The sequence below is a fragment of the Calidris pugnax genome, unplaced genomic scaffold (genome assembly GCF_001431845.1).
Source record: "Calidris pugnax isolate Ruff unplaced genomic scaffold, ASM143184v1 scaffold129, whole genome shotgun sequence".
Lineage (NCBI taxonomy): Eukaryota > Metazoa > Chordata > Aves > Charadriiformes > Scolopacidae > Calidris > Calidris pugnax.
Genome location: NW_015090856.1, coordinates 1,295,683 through 1,316,676, shown reverse-complemented (window position 1 = coordinate 1,316,676; position 20,994 = coordinate 1,295,683). Strand labels below are relative to the sequence as shown.

General features: G+C 40.3%; 1 long non-coding RNA gene across 2 annotated transcripts in view; it reads left to right on the top strand.

Moving 5' to 3' along the window:
* LOC106889132 overlaps positions 1-4,789 on the top strand; it is a 5,480-nt gene extending 691 nt beyond the window's left edge. Inside the window, exons 1-3 of one of the 2 annotated variants that reach the window (XR_001412259.1) lie at positions 54-574; positions 939-1,037; positions 2,828-4,789. This is a non-coding gene — a long non-coding RNA (uncharacterized LOC106889132). Of the gene's footprint in view, positions 1-53; positions 575-938; positions 1,038-2,827 lie in introns of those variants that run through there. The other variant, XR_001412258.1, reaches the window with a different exon arrangement.
* The last annotated feature ends 16,205 nt before the right edge of the window (positions 4,790-20,994 follow it).

Here is a 20,994-nt window from a genome sequence, read left to right as displayed (position 1 = left end):
CGCCGGCACCGCCCCGCCGCCGCCGGCAGAGGCAGGCCCCGCCGCGCCTCAGGCCTCGCTGCCTCGACGGGGGAGCCGGCAGCAGGGCCGCGGCCGGGGCTGTGCGCGCTCACGGGCGGGCAACGCCCTTCCAGTCAGGCCGTCTGGCGGGAAGAAGGGGACGCGCAAGGGCCGCCCGCCCTCCCTCCTATGGCGGCCGGCTGGCCTTCCCTCCCCTCAACGTCCTTCCAGTCAGTCAGTCAGGCCGTCTAGGCGGGAAGGGGGGGACAAGAAGGGCCGACCGATCACCACCGCCCGCCCATGGCGGCTGGGCTCGGCCCCGCTCCCCGGCGCTTCCTCCCCGAGCGCGAACAAAGGCCGCGGGCGCTGAAGGAAGAGGAGGGGGCGGGAGAAGGGGGGATGAGTTGTTTCGCTTCTGCCCCGCCGCGCCCAGGCCGCAAACGCGCCTTGAAAAGCCTGTCGTGAACAAAAGAAAAAGCAGAAGCCCACAAACGGCGTTATTTGAGCCGGGAATCGCCCGGAGAGAGCAGGGCTCGGAGGAGGAGGAGCTGATACCCCTTCACCCATGTTGAATGTAAGAACCCCAGGCCGCAGAGCGCGAGTGAGGGTGAGGGCCGGAGGCCTCAAATAACCGCATAAACTGAGGGCCCGAGATCTTAAAACCCCGCTCACCAGCAGTAAATCTCTTTGTATTACCATCTTTCCCTCAGGAATTTGACGAGTGACAATTCTGTCAGCTTAAAACTTAGGTTTTTTTCTAACTTCGCTTATAAGGGTACTTGCCTGGCCAAAGTTTCCAGAGCCGCCTTTTCACCTTCTTCTCAGGGGATGCACATCCAACTCTGCTCTGGGAGGCATTGCAGAAAAGAGGGAAGCAAACAAAAAAATGAGGCAAAGTGAAAAAAAAAATTAAAATAAACGCCATTTCTGTTTTACAGACTGGGCCTCAGATAAGCCAGGCAGGACAGATGTTACCAAGATGGAATCTTCTCACACCAGTGCTCACATACTAAAACATTGTTACTTACAAATGGAAAGTAAGTATTCACACAGTATTACATCACTTTTTCTCCTATCAACAGGTTTAAATCTGGGGGTTTTCTCCCCTATTTGTTCATAGTTTGTTAAAAGGTGAGATTACCTTACTACCCAAGTTGGTTTACAATAAAAAGTAAAATAACCCACAGCACTGTAGCAAATTTTGAATTAAAAACCTCTCCAGAAAAAGTATGTTGTAATAAAGTAAAAAAAAAACAACCACAACCCCAAAATAAAAAAGGTTACAGAGACCAAAACTTCTTTTTTTACAGACTCATCCCCTAGTAGTTGCTTGCTTCTCCAGAATTTAAAACAAACTGTTATTTGCTTTCTGGGAAGGTAGGCGTGGCTACATGTAATTAGTAAGAGAAAGAATAGGTGTGCTAATTAACCTGTAGGAAAGTGGGTTGGCTATTATTCAGGTTGTCTGTTATGAATAACTATTAGATCCTGGTGTGGTTAAGCCCTTGTTTTATAATAATCAAATGTTTGTTTTAAATAACACGTTTGCTGTGCTAAAGCTTTAATTCTTCACCCCGGGATTTACAAATAACAAAATAAGAAATTTACTGAAATTAGAATAATCACCCCGGGATTTACAAATAACAAAATAAGAAATTTACTGAAATTAGAATTCCTTTAGGATTCTTGAATTATAGTCTCGTGTTTATATGCTGTTCAGTAACCATGAGAAAATAATTTCTTTTCCCCCACTGAAAGAAATATGCCCGTATGTGCATTGTCAACAGGAATTACCCCATTAAAACCCATGGAACCAAGTGTATGCAGGTTGAGGATGTTCTTTAGATTGAGGCTAGAGGTTCACCTAGCATTCCTATCTGCAAAATACTGATTAAATCTAATTGCTTAAGAAACACCACAAGTTTGTTAGATATTTGCAAAGTTTTCTAGAGATGTCAAAAGCAGTTACACACGTTGCAATTACACACTGCAATATTTAAGTCACAAAGTCTCAGAGGGATTTGTAGTAGGCAAATTGCATTTTTTTTTTAAATTTTTTTTGTTGCTGTTGTTAGAGACAACCTTTTTGCATAGCAGAGATTAAAATGTCCTTTTGGGGATACACCACAATCTGTGTGGAAAAGATTGACCACTTACCACATTGGGGGGGGAAAAGTACATCACATAAGGGATTAAAGAAAAAAAAAAGCCTTGTTTTGCTAAGGAAAATTTGTAGGTCACAAAAAATGTTCAGCTAACACTGGATCATACAGAAGAAATCTGTGTAATGAACAAAAATAACATTTTGAGGTTCATAACAAACAGTAAATCACATTTTGTCTCTGAGAGAGTAATGACATTGAGATTTTGCTATTGGACTAGAAGAATTGTTGTGTGAATTAACTGTCATAATAAACTGGTGCATGTTTGGTTCTTTTTTTCCCATTGCACGTGCCTTATCATAGATAGTGCTTTTCTTCCTTCTAATCTTCTTACGCGCTTTTAGTAGTGGGGCAGTTATAGTACCTAAGTGTGTTTGGTTTGCTTTTTTTTTTAATAAAGTACACATTCAGATCTTATCCTTTCCTAGGAATCTCTTCTCTCTCTCTCTCTCTCTTCTTACGCGCTTTTAGTAGTGGGGCAGTTTTAGTACCTAAGTGTGTTTGTTTGTTTTTTATAAAGTTTTTAATAAAGTTTTTTTTTTTAAATTCAGATCTTATCCTTTCCTAAGAATCTCTTCTCTCTCTCTCTCTTTTTTTTTTTTTTCAAATTCTAATCTTTATCCCTACTCTGTTTTATGAGACCTAAAGAGAATTTCTGTCCACAGGTCCGTGCTCTGCCACCTCTTCAAATCCATGGAATCTGGGTAAGGAAACCCGACCAGCCAAATGTGTTTACACACGCTGGGTATAACCACATACACACATAACTCATTTTTCACCACACCTATTCTTTTGTAAATATACAACTGTTGCAGTAGTTCCTGTTTCTGATCCAGTGACTTCATTACATTTTATTCTGCAGTGAAAAATTTGATTGATATACAGTTATACTACTGGTATGAAGAGGGATTATGAAGATTGAAAATGGTTGTTTTCAGGGTGGAGGGTTGTTTCAGGTGGGGTGGGTGGGGCTTTTTTGTTTTGTTTTATAAATCTCACTGGACAAATCCATTTTGCTGCACTTTAAAATCTTTCACATTACTGTGTGCAACACTTTAATTCTGAATTCTTCATATAGTTCTGTACTGGAAGCTACTCTATATGCAGTATCTTTATTTTTTAAATTTCTTTTTCATTTTTTGATCTTCACTTTTTTGGCATGTGCATACAGGTAGATACAGAAACCATCCTAGATTGGAGTATTTAGTGGGGACTTACTTGACACATGTCCTTATCTGTTTCTATATATTACAAAAATATTGTTCATAACTGAAAATTTAGCTCAAAATATCTGCTAATACCTGAAGATCTAATTTACATAATTAACAAAACCAAGTCTTCATGTTTTTTTGTTAGGCCACTCGGAAGTAGGTAGCCCAGCCAAAGCACATTAAAATACCTGAAATGGATTGGAAATGTAACTCACACAATTTCACAAAATGGTGACACTTCTCAAACCTGAGGCATCCCTGTGTGCTAGGACTTGGTCAGCTGAAGCAAAAATAGAAGTTTTTCTCCAGAAGCTTGGTTTAGATCTAATGAAAACCCCTCCTGTAAGGAGGTTGCTCCATAGTTCTCAGTTGCAAAATTTCTTGCACTTTTTTCTCAATCAGCTGATATTAACCCCTTTATAGAGAACATACTGAATTAAACGAATCTTTAGGCAGTTTCACCAGTTTGTGTGTTTCTCCAGCTTTTTCAAACACACTGGCAAAACTAGCCAGAGTCTGTGGTACCTGGTACACTGCTACAACACCTGGTTTTGCAGGTTGCTCTGCCATTCAGAACCTGCCTGTTACAGCCCCACAGCAGCACACTGGTGGCGAGGCTGTGAACAATCAGTGCTTCAAGCCTTTTTTGTGGAACAACCAAGGAATTGATGGTTAAAATGAAAAAATGGCTGTCTCACTATTACCGTGGAACTCTTCCAAATGGGGAACAATTATGCCACGCATAGTTCTATACTTTTACCAGCTCCTGATTAACTGGGCATCTGCTTAAGCAGAGCCAATAATTGCATGCACATCAAAAGTTGCTCTCTAGTTTTCAGCCTCCAAGCTCTGTTTTCACTCTCACATGTCCATGACTGCCATCAACAGGTAAAAATGAAGGCTACTGAGAGGTTTTAAAAATATTTGTGAAATGCAGGTTTAGGAATCTTGACAACCAAATGTCCTCATTGAATGATGCCATGATGCACACTGCAGTACTTGTGGAGTATTCCATCTTTATCAGTGTAATAGTTAAAAAGGCAACTGCTGCTTTTCTTAGGCTGCAGGAGTAGGAAGCCTTGTTCAAAAGCGAAAAGGTAGATGGACAGATAAGGCAGAGACAGTCCTGAGAGAAGGGGTTCTTGTTCAACAAGAGCAGCAAGGATGTAACTTGGTCCCCAATGAATTAATGGGTACAGGCTTTATTTGCAAGTGAAATTGTCATTGCACATGGTCTAGAAATACACCATATTCATGTCTTATTGAATGTTTTGTCAGTATTTTTGTCATTTCTTAGAAAGTATTTCGGCTTTGCATACAAATAGCATTGTTATGGCGTTGTTATAATCAAAATTTACATATCGTTAGCTGAGAAAATATACTGGATAACTCAAGATGCTCCTGAACTCTGAAAAAATAACTATTTCGGCTTTGCATACAAATAGCATTGTTACGGCGTTGTTATAATCAAAATTCACATATCGTTAGCTGAGAAAATATACTGCATGATTCTTAGGATAACTCAAGATGCTCCTGAACCCTGAAAAAATAACCGTCAAACAGGTAAAAATTATGCTTTCTGAAGAAAGTGTGAAAAACAGGTGGTATAAAATACTGAATTAATAAATAATGTTTTGCCTACTTCTGTATTTGTGACTTCCCAGGTGAGTGTTTCTAATGGATTTACCCAAAATAATAACTCAAAAGACCACATCATCTTCCAGAATCACACCTACACTGTTTCCCATCCCAGAATATTTCATCTGCCTTTTATGTCCTTTGATTTCTATAGTGTGCATTCTATTAAAACTGCAGAGATTTATAGAAACATTCACGTGATTTTGATCTCATTAGAAGTTCTCACTGCATTTGGTCCCAAAAGCAATGCAGAGCCCTTTTGTCTCCTGTCTTTCCACCAAAATTAAATGAAGATTATACAATGTTTCAGTTTCAGCTATGCCTCAAGGCCCAGTGAAAATCATGGCTGCTATTTTCTGAGCAAGGACCTGGGTAGCAGGTCTGGGTAGCAGAGTACCAAAATTGTTCATTAAGTAAAATAAATAAATAAAAGCATACTGAATAAAAATACTCAGGCAGAGGAAAAAGTAGGAGTAACTCAGTCTCCTTAGTTACATTCTGCATTCTCACAGTTTCTTTCAGTCCGCCTATTACTATGGAACAAAAGAGTTATTTTAAACGAGTTCTGAGAACAAAGCATAAGGTTAGCAAAACTGTTTTAGTCTGAAAAGAATATAATTGACAAGATTTTAAGGTAGGGGGAACTAGTTTTGAGAGTCTTCATGTAATTTAGGACAAAAAGGCAGGAAAACCCATATACCTGAGCTTCCTAACTAACACAGTTTTGGAAGATGACACTGAACTGCTTACCTACAGTGTGGGTTAGAGTGGTTTATTCGTGGGGTAGGTTCAAGAGCAGTTAATTCAGAACTGGTGAGAGACTTTGCGAGTCACTTCAAAATCCTTTGGAAAAAAAAAATCCATCGTTGTCTGTAAGTGAAGTAGAAGAGAGTTGTGAAGGCCTGAGCTTTCCTGTAGATTTCATTTTACTGCATCAATGTACATATATGTCACTGTGAATGCAATAAGTGATAAGAATCAAATCTATTACACGACTGTCTTTGTATATCATCCTTGACAAGAGGCAGAATAAGGTATATGCTGGTCTACATACATCCCAAAGGCCATTATATGTAGTCTTGTTTTCTTATAAATTCTGGCTGAGGTAGTTCTGTTTCCAGGGGAAAACCTTGTTCCTATTGACTTGTGACCCATTTAAAAATCAATGCCATTAGCATCTCTGACTTCAACAATCATAAAAATTTATTGCCTGGTTCCCAAATGTGATTATTCTGGTTAGCATACCTTGAAGCATTTTCCAAAGCCAAAAAAACATCACTACTGTTGTCTTAGGCATAGGAAACTGATGCATAACAATGGCAAATTATTTAGCCAGTACCACCCAGCAGTTTATGGAGAGAAGTGAGATGAAATATTAGGGTTGCTTGAACCTGGATATAGTATCTTCACGGTCAGTGCCATGATTTTATACTGTGATACAATCTTACAGTGTGATACAAGTAGCTAATTTTGTAATCTATGATTATACATGTTCAACAAAATAACAGAACTTCTCCGCTGGGAGCAAGCTGTGTTACAGTGTTGTTCTATAGGTTCATCTTCCAACTTTGAAACATATATGGGTATCTTAAGGTTGGTCCAAGCCTGTTTGTACAGTTACCAACTAATTTATCCTTTTTTTTTTTTTCCCCCCTTCTATTTATAGAAACCCATTTTGAGAGAGCCAGAGTAGGGTTTTGGTGCTTTTTTCCTACAATCAGAACTGTATCAGAGCTCTTTTCCATGTGCTGGGGATTGTACAAGGTCTTGTTCTGTTCTTCCTTCATATTCAAGCGTGTGTTACTTGTTTACATTTTTTGCTGTACCTTCAAACTTGGCAAGCTATAGCCTGGCTTTTAAAAGTCCTGTGGTGCTCCTGGCAAAGAGGCTGCCTTACCTGAGCCAATGGATAGTTTTCCAACACGATGAAATCCCTTTGTGGCATGGAACGAACATAGCTGGCTTTGCAGTGGCTCAGATCACAGCAAATCTTGCTGGGAACAGGGGAGAATATAAAATATAAAATAGAACATGAACATCTTTTTCAAAATCTCATGTCCTGTACTGAGCGTAGGTCATTCAGAGCTGAGGCAGAACTGTAGGAGTAAGTGTATAGATATTTAGGAGCAAGTAAATGAAAACATGTTTTCCTGTATGGAGACCTATCCTGCAGCTATAATAGCAGCTGAGGGCATTGTTATAATAATTTTGGAGATCAAATTCCACAGTGTGTATGTGTGCACACCTATATATAGATAGATACACACATGTGCACACAACCAACTGCACACCTATAGGTCTTTAAGTCAGTAATCCTTTAAGTAACATTTCAGTTGCATAAATGCTGATTAAGCAGTTTGAGTAAAAGCTTAAAGCATGGTATTTCCTCATTTAAAAGGATCTTCCTCAAGGAAGTTATTGTCTTATTGCGCAACTAATAGAAAAAACAACCCTGGAGATGCTGAGAATGTAGAATCCACTCTGAGAATTCAGCCTGGCTACTAAACTTTCCATGCTCTCAGGCACACGCTCATCAGACCTGCAGCAAAGCTTACCTGTGAGAAATATCTTCAAATACAAGAATTTGCTTACCTAGCTATGTGTCAGATTCCTTCAGAAGGTTCTTCCATCCTTGAAATAGCAGTTTCAGAAAGCAGGCACAGGTATGTGTCCTGGTGATGCAGTTACCAAGTGTTGGAATGATTGTTCTTTCAAAGAACCTTACCTTATTTCATTGCTGCAGTTGCAGAAAAGCTTCAGGTTCTAGAATCCAGAAAAGAAAAATGCATGCATAAAGCAAAAATATTTGGGGTAGGGCCACTTGTACCACTGTCCTTGGAGTATCTATGTTTAATCAAAGCCTATTTGTGATACAGGGAAGGGGTAAAGCATGCTTAGAAAGTTCAGTAGGCATTAATTTATTCACAACAGGTAATAAATGAGTAGAAGCAATAATGGTTACAACCAGTACTTTAAAAGTAAGGATTTATTTGGAAAAGCATACTGGGACTGAACAAAACACAGTCATGAATGATAGTCTGAAAAATGGGTAGGCTTCCATCATCCATGTTAAGCAAAACTGGGAACTGAATCCAGCCCAGCCCCTCTGCTCTCGCAGTGGAAGAGAACTCAAAGAACAAAAAAATGCATGTTGATCTTATTTCAGAAGCAGCCCCAGAAAAATCAGGATGAATGTTGTATAAGGGTTGTAGGGATTACTCATAGACGGTATGACAATACAGGCTGTTGTTGAAGAGCTTTAGGGACTGAAGACACAAAATGGTTAAATGAGGCAGCTGGGCATGAAGTTGTGAGAGAAGCAGTAAGAATCCCCAGCCATCAGGTCCCATGGTGTGTGGGTTGGTGATGTTACTCCCTGCTGGGCTGGTCGGGGACAGGAAAGCACCACATGGAAAACCTAGAAGAGAAAATTGGTTCTAATGATACATTAAACCACAACCTGAGCAGGCTCAATGATACAGTGATTCCGAGAAAGACCTGCATATTGCATTTCCTTACTCACTGGAGCAGAAGGAATTAGTATAAGAAATTCATGAAGATCATGGGAGGAGCAGAAGGGAAGAAATTTCTTTACAGAATTGAGCTCAAAAAACCAAGCTGTTTAACAGAATCAAAGTGCGAGCATTCAGGACCCCTATCTACCTCACTGTTCAGTGGCTGCTAAGAATGAAAGAACTTGCAGCAAAGGTCTACATTTCTTATAGCTCTAAAAATTCATGTCCTTTGAACAAGGTGGGGTGACTCTTCTAATTTACAAAAAGAGAACTTCCGTGTGACCTCTGGGATTCTGTTACAGTAAACATCTCAAATCTCAAACCTTGTCAGCAAAGATCCCGATTCTGCAAAACCTTTTCTTGTGAGCACCTGCTGGAAAAAAAAAATGTGCTTATAACATTCATGTTTCCAAGCAACAAAACAAAACATACATAAAGTGAAACATCTCTCAAGCCACTGCCCAAGGGAACTGACAGAGACAGTTGTCTAGTTAATAGAGTCTGATTTTCAGAGGCCAGGCAGTACTCTTCCAAGAGCTCAGAGGAGATTTTAAGTTACATGAACACATGATATGCAGGAGTTTCACCTCTCTCAACAGCCAGAATTTCCCTGTGCATGCTGGAATGCCTAAGCTGGTTATAAAAAAAAAAAAAATACAAGAGCAAATACTGTCACGAACAGAGAGGTGAGCGTACACTCCAGCTTTACCTCCCATGGGCTGGGCAGCTTCAATTACTCAGCACTGAATTAAAAGAAACATGCATAGTTTCTGAAGAATTTATTTAAACATTTATAAAGAAGTAACATAAACTTTTTATTTGATTCCACCTTGTCCTCAATAGCCACAAATTGGCTTAATACAAAATTCTGTGTTGAAATCCATAAAATGTACTTTTGCTTTTTAGGTGCTGGCTTGTATTTCTTAGGGAAATAACTGCTGTTGACAACACTGGAAATAAGATGTGGGCTCTATTGTTTTTATATACATTATAGGCCTTTCCATACTGTGCATTTCAAATACTCTATCTTAGCACCTCCTCGGTGCTAACTATTGTTTATGAATGTTACTATTTACTTTAAAGGAAACCTAACTTCAGTTTTCTTCTTATCCATGCCTCCACTAGATTTATAACTTTTCCACTCCCTCCAGGGGTGTCAATACATGGTTTGCTCTCTTAGTTGCTTATCTTGTTTAAGGAAAAATCCATTTACAGTTTATCCTGCCCACAGAACAATCTTGTTGATAGTTCCCCCATATGGCAGAAAATAAATGGGTTATGGCTCCTTCAAGAAGCTGGGCTTGAAATTCCAGAGCCAGTCTCTATCATATCTTGAGTTTTATTCTTGGCTGAGCTGTGGAGGCTGATTTTGAATGAATTATTTATCTCCATTGCTTTACATGCATCAATGGGGAATGGACGTAGTAATACACAATGGTATTCAAAACTTAATCCAGCAATGCTTTCAAAGGAATTCAAGATTTTTGGATTGGAAGAGATGAAGAAATGGTAGCTATTGTTGCTGCTGTTACTGAATTCTGCTTCTCAGCTCTGGAAATAGGATTCAAAATTCATTGGCAGGGATATGGGATGAGAAAAGTTACAGTCCTTCTCCTGTATTTTGTGAGATTTGCATGTGGAAATATCTGTGTGTGTCTGAGCCAGTAGGAAGTTTCTCTCTTGGGAAGAATTAACGTTTCAGTAAATAAACAGCAAGCAAAACTGAGTTTTTATACAAAGACAATTACACGTAATGGAAAAAAAACAAGCCCCTCCACATGTATATTTTCTCTTAGCCAAGCCAAAATATTTATTGAAGAAATAATTTTGATGGGAAATATTTTGATAAACCTTAAAACACAAACAGATTTAGACTAAGAAGTTATAAAGGGTCAAGGAACACATTCAAAAAATAGATAGTCAAAGTAACATAAACCACCCACTTTCCCCAATGGTAACAGGTCTCCATGAACAAACACAAAACCAGGAGGAAAACCATAAAAACCCCATTGTGCTCTCCAAAAATCCTTAACTTTTAATTAACTGAACAAACTAGTTTCAGAACTGATAATAAATTCTATTCGTAGGTGATTATTGTGTGTTGAGTTTTGATGCTTGATTAAAGACATTTTTACTTGAGAACTGTAACAGCTGGAAACCAGGTTTTATATTATATTGTGAGCAACACGCTGACAAATTTCTTACCTACAAAAGCTCAGCAACAGAGCTATAATATTGCCTATAAGTGTTTAGGCTGAGTTATGCTGTTATATTACTGATGTCTATTATACTATTCCAATAAAACATAAAGACCATTGTATCTTTTGTGACTTCTACCACACTGGTACCAGTAGGGATTTGCATTGGTAATATAAACAGCAGCAGAACAATCTAAAGAATTGTTAATGAGTCCTATTTTGAGGTTATGGATCCTCGCCTGCAAGTAAATCAAATTCCCCACTAACTTCAGCGACTCCTGAAAGCTTTAGAACATCCTAGAAAAAAATCAGCATAACGAAAGGCTGACATATCAAAATGCTATTCAGCACTTAATTAAAAAAAGATAAATTAAAAAAAGAGATGATAAAGGCTGACATATCAAAATGCTATTCAGCATCTACTTAAAAAAACAATAAAATTAAAAAAAGAGATGACAATTTCAAATTAGGGCAGTATTTGTAACACCTTAAATTACTGGATAGTACTTTAAAGAATAGTTCTGTTTCCTTGGAATTTAATGTTTCAAAAAAGTAATCAAATGGTTTAATTTCTCCATGTTCCTACCTTTTAAATAGTTCTGTTTCCTTGGAATTTAATGTTTAAAAAAACTAATCAAATGGTTTCATTTCTCCATGTTCCTACCTTTTTTTAATTTTTTAGTCCTATGGATTAAGGGCTACCGTCATAATGCACCTGCAGATAATTTAGCTTGCAAGGGATTGAAAAAGAACACCTTAGAGAAAAAAAGAACCTTGAAAAACAATTTCTATCAGTAACACCGTATGGTATTAGAAATATAAGAAGTGAATGTACTTCTCACTATTTAAAACGTGAGTTTCTGTTTTTAGTTTCATTTATTTTTATGATTAGATTAGTCAATTTCAATTTTTCATCTCCCCATAGTTCTGTCTTGGGGTTTAAATCCTCATAACAAATATAATACAAATAAAGATGAATGACATTTTCAGTACTTTTAATAAAATCTCTTTCCAATGCCAAAATTAATGTTGGAGTCAAAGCTAAAAGCACTATGTGGTTTGCTAATATGCACTCGTCAGCAGATACGCGTCTAGATACAGCATCACCCTTTGGCATTTGCTATTGACTGTACTGCCATTTATTATTTATTAATCTCTGTTACTTGGAGTGCCTGAATGTGACTGAAACTCAGTGATTCTTTTTGTGTTTTTCTTTTCTTGTGTGAATAAGCAGCTGACATGGTATGGATTTTAAACACTCACCGCTTCCCAAAGCAAGCGGTTGCTTTTGGCACGGAGGTGATTCCCCTTTTTACACTTTCAGATTTTGACTTTCTGCCAGCCCTGTGGTAGGCCGCATGTTTGTAACACGTGTCTCACAAGAAAGCTGTCAAATATGATTCAAGGGCAGTGTTCTGCTCTGCCTGTATGGACTGCACTGGTATATTTTCAATAACACACTCGCTCAGCCTGTGCTACAGCTAAAACCAGATCCGTGTAGTTACTTCTGCCATCAGAGAAGTGAGGGGAGATCTCGGGGGGAGGATCTAAAAGAGCTGTAGCTCTTTTCCTCTCCTCTTCCGAGTATAACTACAGAGAATAGTCTTGATTCTGGATGACACGATGAGCTGTTGAGGCCTCTCTTGCCCTGTTTGTGCTGCAGCTGTACAGATGTCTGTTCTAGCTGTGCTGGTGAAAGGTACCGAAGCAGGTGCTGCTACTGTTCTTCTCCTCAGTAGAGCACGTTCTGTTCTGGAGATGGGTTGGTGATGGAATAAACTGCTTGGTAGAGCTTAGTCATACACGCTCTGCAAGCACAGCATGCTGGTTTTGGTATACCAAGAGAGCATTCTTGTAGGGAATATACACACCATACACTGACGCACTAGTAGCGTAGCCACAGGTCCCAGAGACAGCTCCACGGGCAAATTCCAGGACTGAAAGCATCATAGGCCACAGCAACGGTGCTTCACTGCCATGGCCACATTGCTTCTGTGATCCTAGAGAGGGTCTTTGCACATATATATATATATATAGGTCTTTAACACTGTGTCACACTTTAAACATCATCATTTTCCTCGCATGCTTAACGTGCACTTCCAGAGCTTAGTTTTAATGCAGTTTGAAGGTTTTTTTTCTACTTATTATCAGTCTGAGGCTCAAACTGGACTGGATTGGCCCTCAGCCAGGAGTTTAGCCAGCTGTATTTAAAGGACACTGAATCCTAGATAAACATCTCAAGTTAAATTAGCTTATTAAAAGTAGTGGTAGCTTAGGCATTGACTTGATCCAGGCCTGGTTTTCCATAGTTTTTCTTACTCTGCAATTGTGGCAAATTTACATTATGGCTAAATTCCCCACTGTCATCAGTAAGAGTTTTGCCCAAGTCACTGTGGAAAAGGGACCGAATGTCAATAAGAGTCACCTTCATGACCCGTTTTGATCATATTTGCTTTAGGGACTAGGCACAGCTTTGTGTGCAGTTACAAAATGCAACTCAGCAGTTCAGGATCTTTTGGGGATAAAGTCTTGTCATTAAGAACCACTGTCTTCTGTGCTGCCTGTCTTGAACACTTCAGCTGAAGGTATTGGGTATAAATGCAAACTGCTCTACAGTCATTAGAGTTTTCACTCAGCACAGCAAGGCCTAAATATATTCCCTGCTATTCTGCATATAAGGAGGTGGAGGAAGGAAATCTGGAGAGGAAGCTGAACTTCCTGTGCCAGAGATTTTACACTGGAGCCTTCCCTGAATTCAAGACAATGTAGCAACAGCTTAAGATATGAATCACTGGTCCTGCAGACATGCAGGATTTGAAGAAAGACCCTTCTGCTTCCACACCTAGGGATTCATGTGTTTCTGTAAACTCATGAAAAACAATCTGACTAATTCTTAGACCTAGCAGTTGCTTCTTCCGTCCCCCACCCCATCTCCAGACTCATAAGAAACTCCTTCTTTTTTTAGTTTCATTTCTCTGAATGTTATTTCAGACTTGTGAAGTAGCCAATCTGGGTGTCTGGAATAATCGTGGGCACGTAGGTAAATGACTGCACAAACTGAGACACAAAAGAAGCAGGCACCAAATGGCCATCTGAAAGGCCTAGGTTTAAGCAGACAAGCAGGGGAGGTGACAAGTGAGAAGGGCTGTATGTAATACAACTGATTAGACACATGGACACACATACATTTTGTAATTATAAATTAAGAAGACACCAAACTAACCCCACAGATAGTCATATTGTCCTTATCCTGATTTTTTTCCTGTTTAATTATGTTAATGTCTTACCTAGCATCTTGCACATCAATTAAAGCGTAGAGATTTGGGGGTATAAGTTTTGTACCTACAACAGTAGGATATGTTGGGAAACTAAGAGGTAGGGATCAATCAGAAACTTTGGTTATTATAGTGTAGTACCAAGCAGTGCACCTTCCGTATCACTGGCTACAAATCATATAAGAAAAGGGCAAATATTTCTGTCAACAACCAATCCTTTTGATTGAAACCTGTGAGAGCAAGGGCATGCTCTGATGAAACATGGTTTTCTTGTTGGTGACAATAAGATAAACTAGAAAGGAAATCTCTTTTCCTTTTCTGGCCTGGAAGAGCATTATTCTTTATGTTCTTTTTTTAATCTGGGCAGTTTCCTGTACTTCTAAAGCATGGTCTCCCAAAGGAGGGGTATTTATATAGCATCTTCCACCCAAAAGCACCATGCAAAGCAGTAGGAAGGTTGCATTTATTTTTTCCTGCTTTAAAGCAGCATAACCATTTCTGATGTAACAGTTCATGTAGATGCATCTCCTCTCTCTCTTCTGCATCTCCTCTCTCTCTTCTGCTCTTTGTCTGATTTCATCTTGCCGGTTTTCTTACCGTTGGGACACAGATGAGCAGCACAGCGAGCTCACCGCTGTAATCACCAGCTTGTGTTGAACTCTCACTGCATGAGCTGATGCAATGTCAGTCTAAGCAGTGCAATAAAACACAGGTAGCATGGGCAAAGCCTGCAGCCTGCCAGCACTGAACGGGGAGGTAAACAGAGTGATTAGGTATCTGCCTCACATGATATTTCCCATGGTCTGCTTTATGCAACTGTTTATTCTACGCCCACGTTCAGTAGAAATATGCTAAAGATCACACTTAAAAGTCAGGTGGAATTCCTGAATGATTTAGACAAGGTGGACAAAAGAAGAGATTAAATATTTGGATGATTCAGGGATTGAAGCCCCTGACACACAAGGAGAGGACAAGCTGGGATTCTTTGGTTCATGGGGGATCTTATCAATGTGTATAAATATCTGATGGGAAAGTGTAAAGAAGACGGAGACAGACTTTTCTCAATGAACACCAGCTGACAGGGTGAGAAGCAGTGGGAACAACCTGAAATACAGGAAATTCCACTCAAACATTCAAAAAACCACTTTTACTCTAAGGATGGCCAGACGCTAGAACAGGTTTCCTGGAGAGGCAGAGGCATCTTCATCCTTGGAGAATCCAAAGCCAGAGCGGACGGGGCCCTGAGCAAGCTGCTCTAGCTGACTCTCCTGTGAGCAGGAGGGTTGGACTAGACAATGTCCAAAGGTCCCTTCCAACCACTGTCATTTTATAATTATTTACCAATGGAAACTGGAGGCAAAGGCATTGGAAGTGGTACATGTATAGATGCCCAGGATACCTGTGGTAGAGCCAGAGTCTGTCACGCTCCAGGATGTATCTTGATTGAAAAATAGCCTTTCCCATTATCACAGAGTTTGTCTTTAATATTACAGTGAAAATAACAGAACATATGCTATTTTACTTCCCATATGGCCCAAGTCAGTTGAATTTCAGTATTTTACAGCAGGTGTGGGGTACTTTTTATCAGGATGAAAAAGCCTACTCTGTATGTGCAATTTTGAAGTGAGGAACAAAAGCGTATAGTGTTTTTTCCTCCAAATAATCTTCCCACAATGTTTAATTGCCGTTATACACGTTCCCTTCCAGCCCCAGGTCTGAAATGTGACGTTCCCAGAGGCCGCTCAGGCTGACTCCTGCCATCTCGTGGAAGAACAGAGTTTAATCAGAATAACAGCAGCAGAGGGACAAGTTCTACAAACACTGCATTTAGCTAGCTATAAAAATAATCCAGTTATATTTCCTTTAGAAAGAGATTGAAGAACAAAGGCTGAGTTTCAATAAGAGAGAAATCAAAGTTAAAAAAATTACGTTCTTATACAAGCTGAGAAAGTAATACCTTTCTTTTTCATGTTCACATCTCAGGTGGTATCTCTCAGGACATTTGATCCCCAACAATCAGCGATCTTGCAAGATAAGCCACTGTCACAAGGCTCCTACCATCTCATCAGGCCTCTCGCACTGATCCTGGGCCTGTCTTTTAAATCTCTCTCCCCTCTGGTTAGGGATGTTTTAGCAATGACTGGATTAGGCATCTGAAGTCCAGAGGCTATTTCTAAATCTCAGACTCTTTGTTTTGCCCAAATTTCTTCTCTAGATTCCCCCCTTAAGAGGGGGAGGGAGCAGGGAGGGAGCTTCGTGTCCCACACAAAGTTCATCATGCTCTGACTGTCTATCTGTATTTCATTCTGACAGTGCAGCCCACGCTCAATGTATTCATCCTCCAAATTCTTTGCAAGATAAGACAGTGCTACAGTCCCTGTTTTAGAGGCCAGGGAGAGCGGGCAGCAGAGACAAAGTGGCTTTGCCAGTGTCATGTGGGAAGTGTGTGGCAGAACGAGGAGCTGAGCTGAGTTTCCCAGGTCAGTGCAGTGACCTCAGGACTACACTTCCTTACTTGTGGGAAGGAAGTGGCTTACGCCATGAACTGTTAGCATGGAAAGAGAAAAAACAGTGCACACAGAGCTCAACAGCAGGCTCTTGGGTTTTGTTTCCTTTTTGAGCTACTTGGGAAAGCACAGTAGAAAAGCGGGTAAAAATTAAGCACTTTAATGCACATTCAGGCATTCCTAGATTTGTAATAGAAATTGATTTCTCTCCTTTCTCCAAGTGCCCAAAGTGAGCTTTATTATTCTAAGAAGAGGTGAAATATCTTTGAAAGCCTGCATTCTTTTCCACAGCTCCCTTTTCCCCCCAGTAAGATAAAAAGAGCTCTGGCATTTTATATTCTAAATTTTGACTGACCGGAACAAAATGTTTTCCCAGTGATGCGGTTTTGCACCTGAGCTTTTTTTGTGCATTGGATTTAACCTTAGGATGCAATATTTCATAAAACATTTATTGCCTTCTCCATTTTTATAGAGCACAATTCCCCTATGATACTTTGTTTTCATAGTCTGTTCCAAATATGATTCAAAGGCTTCTCTCACAATTTTAATTTTAGTTGTGGGTAAAGGAAGGAGCCTCTGCTATTTGCAGCAAAATTAGTAAATGTCTCCCTAAGCAAAAATAGTTCCAACAGGTAAAGATGATTAGAATCAGAGCCAGGAGTAGGCTAAGAGCAAGAATCTGGAAAGGAATTTTGTAAGTTATTTTATTCCAGAAGTGAGCAGGTTTCACATATGTGTCTAAGTCCCAGTCATCAGTACTGGCAACAGCAGTGATCCTTTTCCCTCAAAAACTGCACCTGATAAAGTCAAAATGCAGATAAAAACCAACCAAACCAAATCTTCTAAGCTATTTGGGAGCAGCAAGGCAGACAAAGGCCACTGCAAAGCAGAAAAAGAACTATTTTTTCCCTGACTCTTATTGTATCTAGACCCCATTGATGCTTCACTCGGGACGCTGCAGGTTTACCACGTAAGACTCTCCAAAGATTATAATGCATCGATTCTAAATGCCATTATAAATGTACCATTTTACTTATATTGTTAATGAGCTTGGCTATAAAGGGATTTGCAACCTGAATTTCACAACAGAGCCAAGGTATAATTTGCTCTGGGCTATAAAGCCTATGAATTATTGAGGCAATTTACTTCCAAGTCTGCATTTTCTTTCTGAGCACAAGTGCTCATGACGAGTGCATGTGTGTGTGTGTGTGAGGAGAGAGGCAGGGCTGCAAGCTGTGACAGTGATGCAAGCACCAACTCCTCTGGCAGCACATGGCCCCATCACGGGCTCTTTCCCTCAGCCAGCAAATAACGACAGAAAATAACTGGCAAAACAATCATTTTGAACAAATGAGAGCAGAAAAATTGCATGCTGACCAGTGCCAAATGAGAGCCAAATGCAAATCACAATTAAAAATGTGCTTTGGGTAATTACAGAGAGGGGCTTTTCCCTTAGAGACGTCACAAAGCTTGTGTGGATATAATCGGACTTGAGTGGATCTAGTGCTGGTGAGAAACACTAGGCTGACAAATGGGAATTCTCAGAGCCTCTGTGCAGCTGAGCACAACCTGCTGTGGGACCAAACCTCCCACCTGATGTTCTTTTTAACCTGGTTTCTTATGGAAGTGAGCTTTTGTGATCACACTGTCAAATCCGTGTCCTTTCTCCCCTCCTTCCACTCTCCACACCCAGCTAATAATTTCTGAATCCACTGACCAATTTCAGGCAAGACAATAGAGAACCGGAGGTTTCGAAGACATGAAGTTTAAGCTTCTAAATGTTTCATGAAAACAGGAGCTGGGTAGAGAAGAGGGATCTTTTAATAACCCCATTGCAAGAAAGACTCCAGAATGAGCTTACCCTTATACTGGAGAATGCACACAAGAAAGATCATATGAATGTCCTAACAGTAAGGAAAGCTTCTACTGGAGGTTACATATTCTTAAATGTTAGGGAATTTTGTCATAAGATTTAGAAATCTAGAAAACCAGGCTCCATTACTTCCACTGCTCAAGGGATTCAGTGGGGTTGGGGCTTTTTTTCCCCCTCCCCAACTGTTGGTATTATTTGAATAGGAAGAAGATCCTTCCATGACGAGATTCCCCCTGTGGCAGGCACTGCAGGAGAATTTTCTGCACCAGAGAACATGTGTCTGAAACACCAAACTGACAGGCTGGGAAAAGAACCAGAGACACGAGAGAGGAAGTGACTGGCTGGAGGTCACCTACCAGACTTCTAAACAGCGCACATCTCAGCAGCAGATGCACAGGCAGCTGCAAGCAGATTTCCTCAGCCAGGGAGCAGAAGCCTTCAGCTTCATAAAGGGGAATTGCTTCAAGAGCAACATTGTCAGAGTTCACGCTTTTCAGTGCCTTCCTCCAACAGACAAGAGCAGCCTGATAAAACCACTGGTAAAATGTGAGCACTCGCCTCAGCATGCTGTCAGTGCAGCTCTGGGCAAGAAAGGCCCTGAATTTATAAACCACCGAGTTAACTGTGGTCAGCAGCAGCCTCTCTAGATTACAACTTCCAATATGCAAGGACCATTGGAGCTGATTTAGCATAAGAAATCCTGAAAAGAGTGTGTAGATTTCGTCAGTGTAGACCAAGCTAATCTTTGGCATGTTCTTGCAATAGGCCTTTTCTTATGCTGCAAGCACTAAAAGTGGGGTTTTTTAACGCCAGCTGAGTACCAGGGGACAATCAGTATCATCAACAGATTATTCCTTATTACTCAAAAGGTTAAAGGAAAGGAAACATTCATCACGTGTTTTCTCTTAATCTTCTATTCTGAAATTCTTAGCAAGTGTACCTATAGCACTCACCTTTTATAATAGTATGTGATTTAGGAAGATGGATCCTTCAGACACGTTAGACACAGAGCTTGGCTGTGAGCTCCTGTCTCAAGCAGATAGTGAGAAGCAAATCTTCCAAGATGGAAGATGGCTCTTAGTCTCAAGCTCTTGGAGCCATAAAAGGTGTTGAAGAAACCCTGTCCCTCGAAGACAAACCACCAGCCCTCTTCTGCAGTATGGAAGGGAGAGGTCATTCTCCACTTGGGGCCAGCCCTCAGCAGTAGATCAGGGATCTTCCACCTGAGCATTCTTCTAAGATACTGAGAACAAGGCAAGTGATACAGCCTTTCTTTGCTGTACCACACTGTAACGCCTGCAGCTCCTCTATCTGCCTGTAATATTACATCTTTTACACAAATGGCATGAGACTTGTATGAAAAATGTGTTGTGATACACACCTGTTAAATACAAATGATTTGAGAGCAACCCTGAGCAGATCTAACGAGTGAAATCCTGTTTGGTTAATTGCTTAATTTAAAATTATTTAGATATCCATTTAAAATTATTTAGACATGCTTGAATGACTACCATATTAGAAAGTAATTGAATTTTTTTAATCTGTCCATTTAAATTCACTTGTCTGTTCTGGAAACCTTTATTTTTTTTTAAATCTGTTTAATTATTAAAGCATTTCTGAGGGAGGAAAATGTATAGATTAATTCTTTATGAGTGGAAATACACCGATCCTGTGTCATGGTTGCTTCCTACATACACACACGGAAGCTCAGTTCCTGCAGTGTTACCCCTCTTTGCCTACTCTGTGCTTTTGTAAAGAAGAGGCAAGTCCAGCCGATTTCTTTTAGTCTGGTTAATGACTTGTGGAAATATGCAATTAAGGGACAGATTACAGCAGGGCAATTCTAACCAGGCTGGACTGGAAAGAGAAGTTCCCCAGAGTGAGACAGGTTTTTCTATGAATGCGGGTGGTCATGGAGAAATATCTGATTCGTAAGCTCCCCACGGGCATTTAGGGGTTTGACTGGGGTCTTGCAGTTAGAACTATCATCCCCCAAAGCCAGATGGGAACAGAGCTCCTTGCAGTTTGGTGCAGTCTGACAACTCACAAGACAGAAGCGCTGTGCAAGCAAAAGCAGGAAGGGAAGGGAAGTCAAACCGTTGGGATTATTCCCTCACCCTTCTCACGCAAGCTCAGTCCTTGTGCTCCAGAGTAATCTCTGAAGAACTGAGCGGAAAAAAAAAGCCTTAGAAGCGCCCTGGCCTCCTTGCAGCACCAAGAGCTTGTCTCTTGCAAAGCTGCTCCCAGGGGTGACATAAAGCAATGCACTGAGAAGTGAAGGGAAGGGCTGCCCTCTTGTGTCAGTCACTGCTTCTTCATTTGCCTGTTTTTATATCCTGTTTCTATCAGTGAGTGAGCACTCAGCCATTTCCCTCCAACAGATATTTCTTCTTTGGAAAGGCATGGGATTCGTTTCTGAGTACTACCCTGATGGAAAAGTTCAATAAATAAAAATCCATCTGCTGTATTTGTGACTTGGAGACACCCAGGCCTGGGCGTATATTGCTCTTCCAGCAAGAGACAATCCAAATAGCCTAGTCTCCATCTTGACACAGAAAAAGGCGGCAGAGGAGAGAATAAAACAGGAGAAGTATAATTAAGAAGGACAGAGAAGA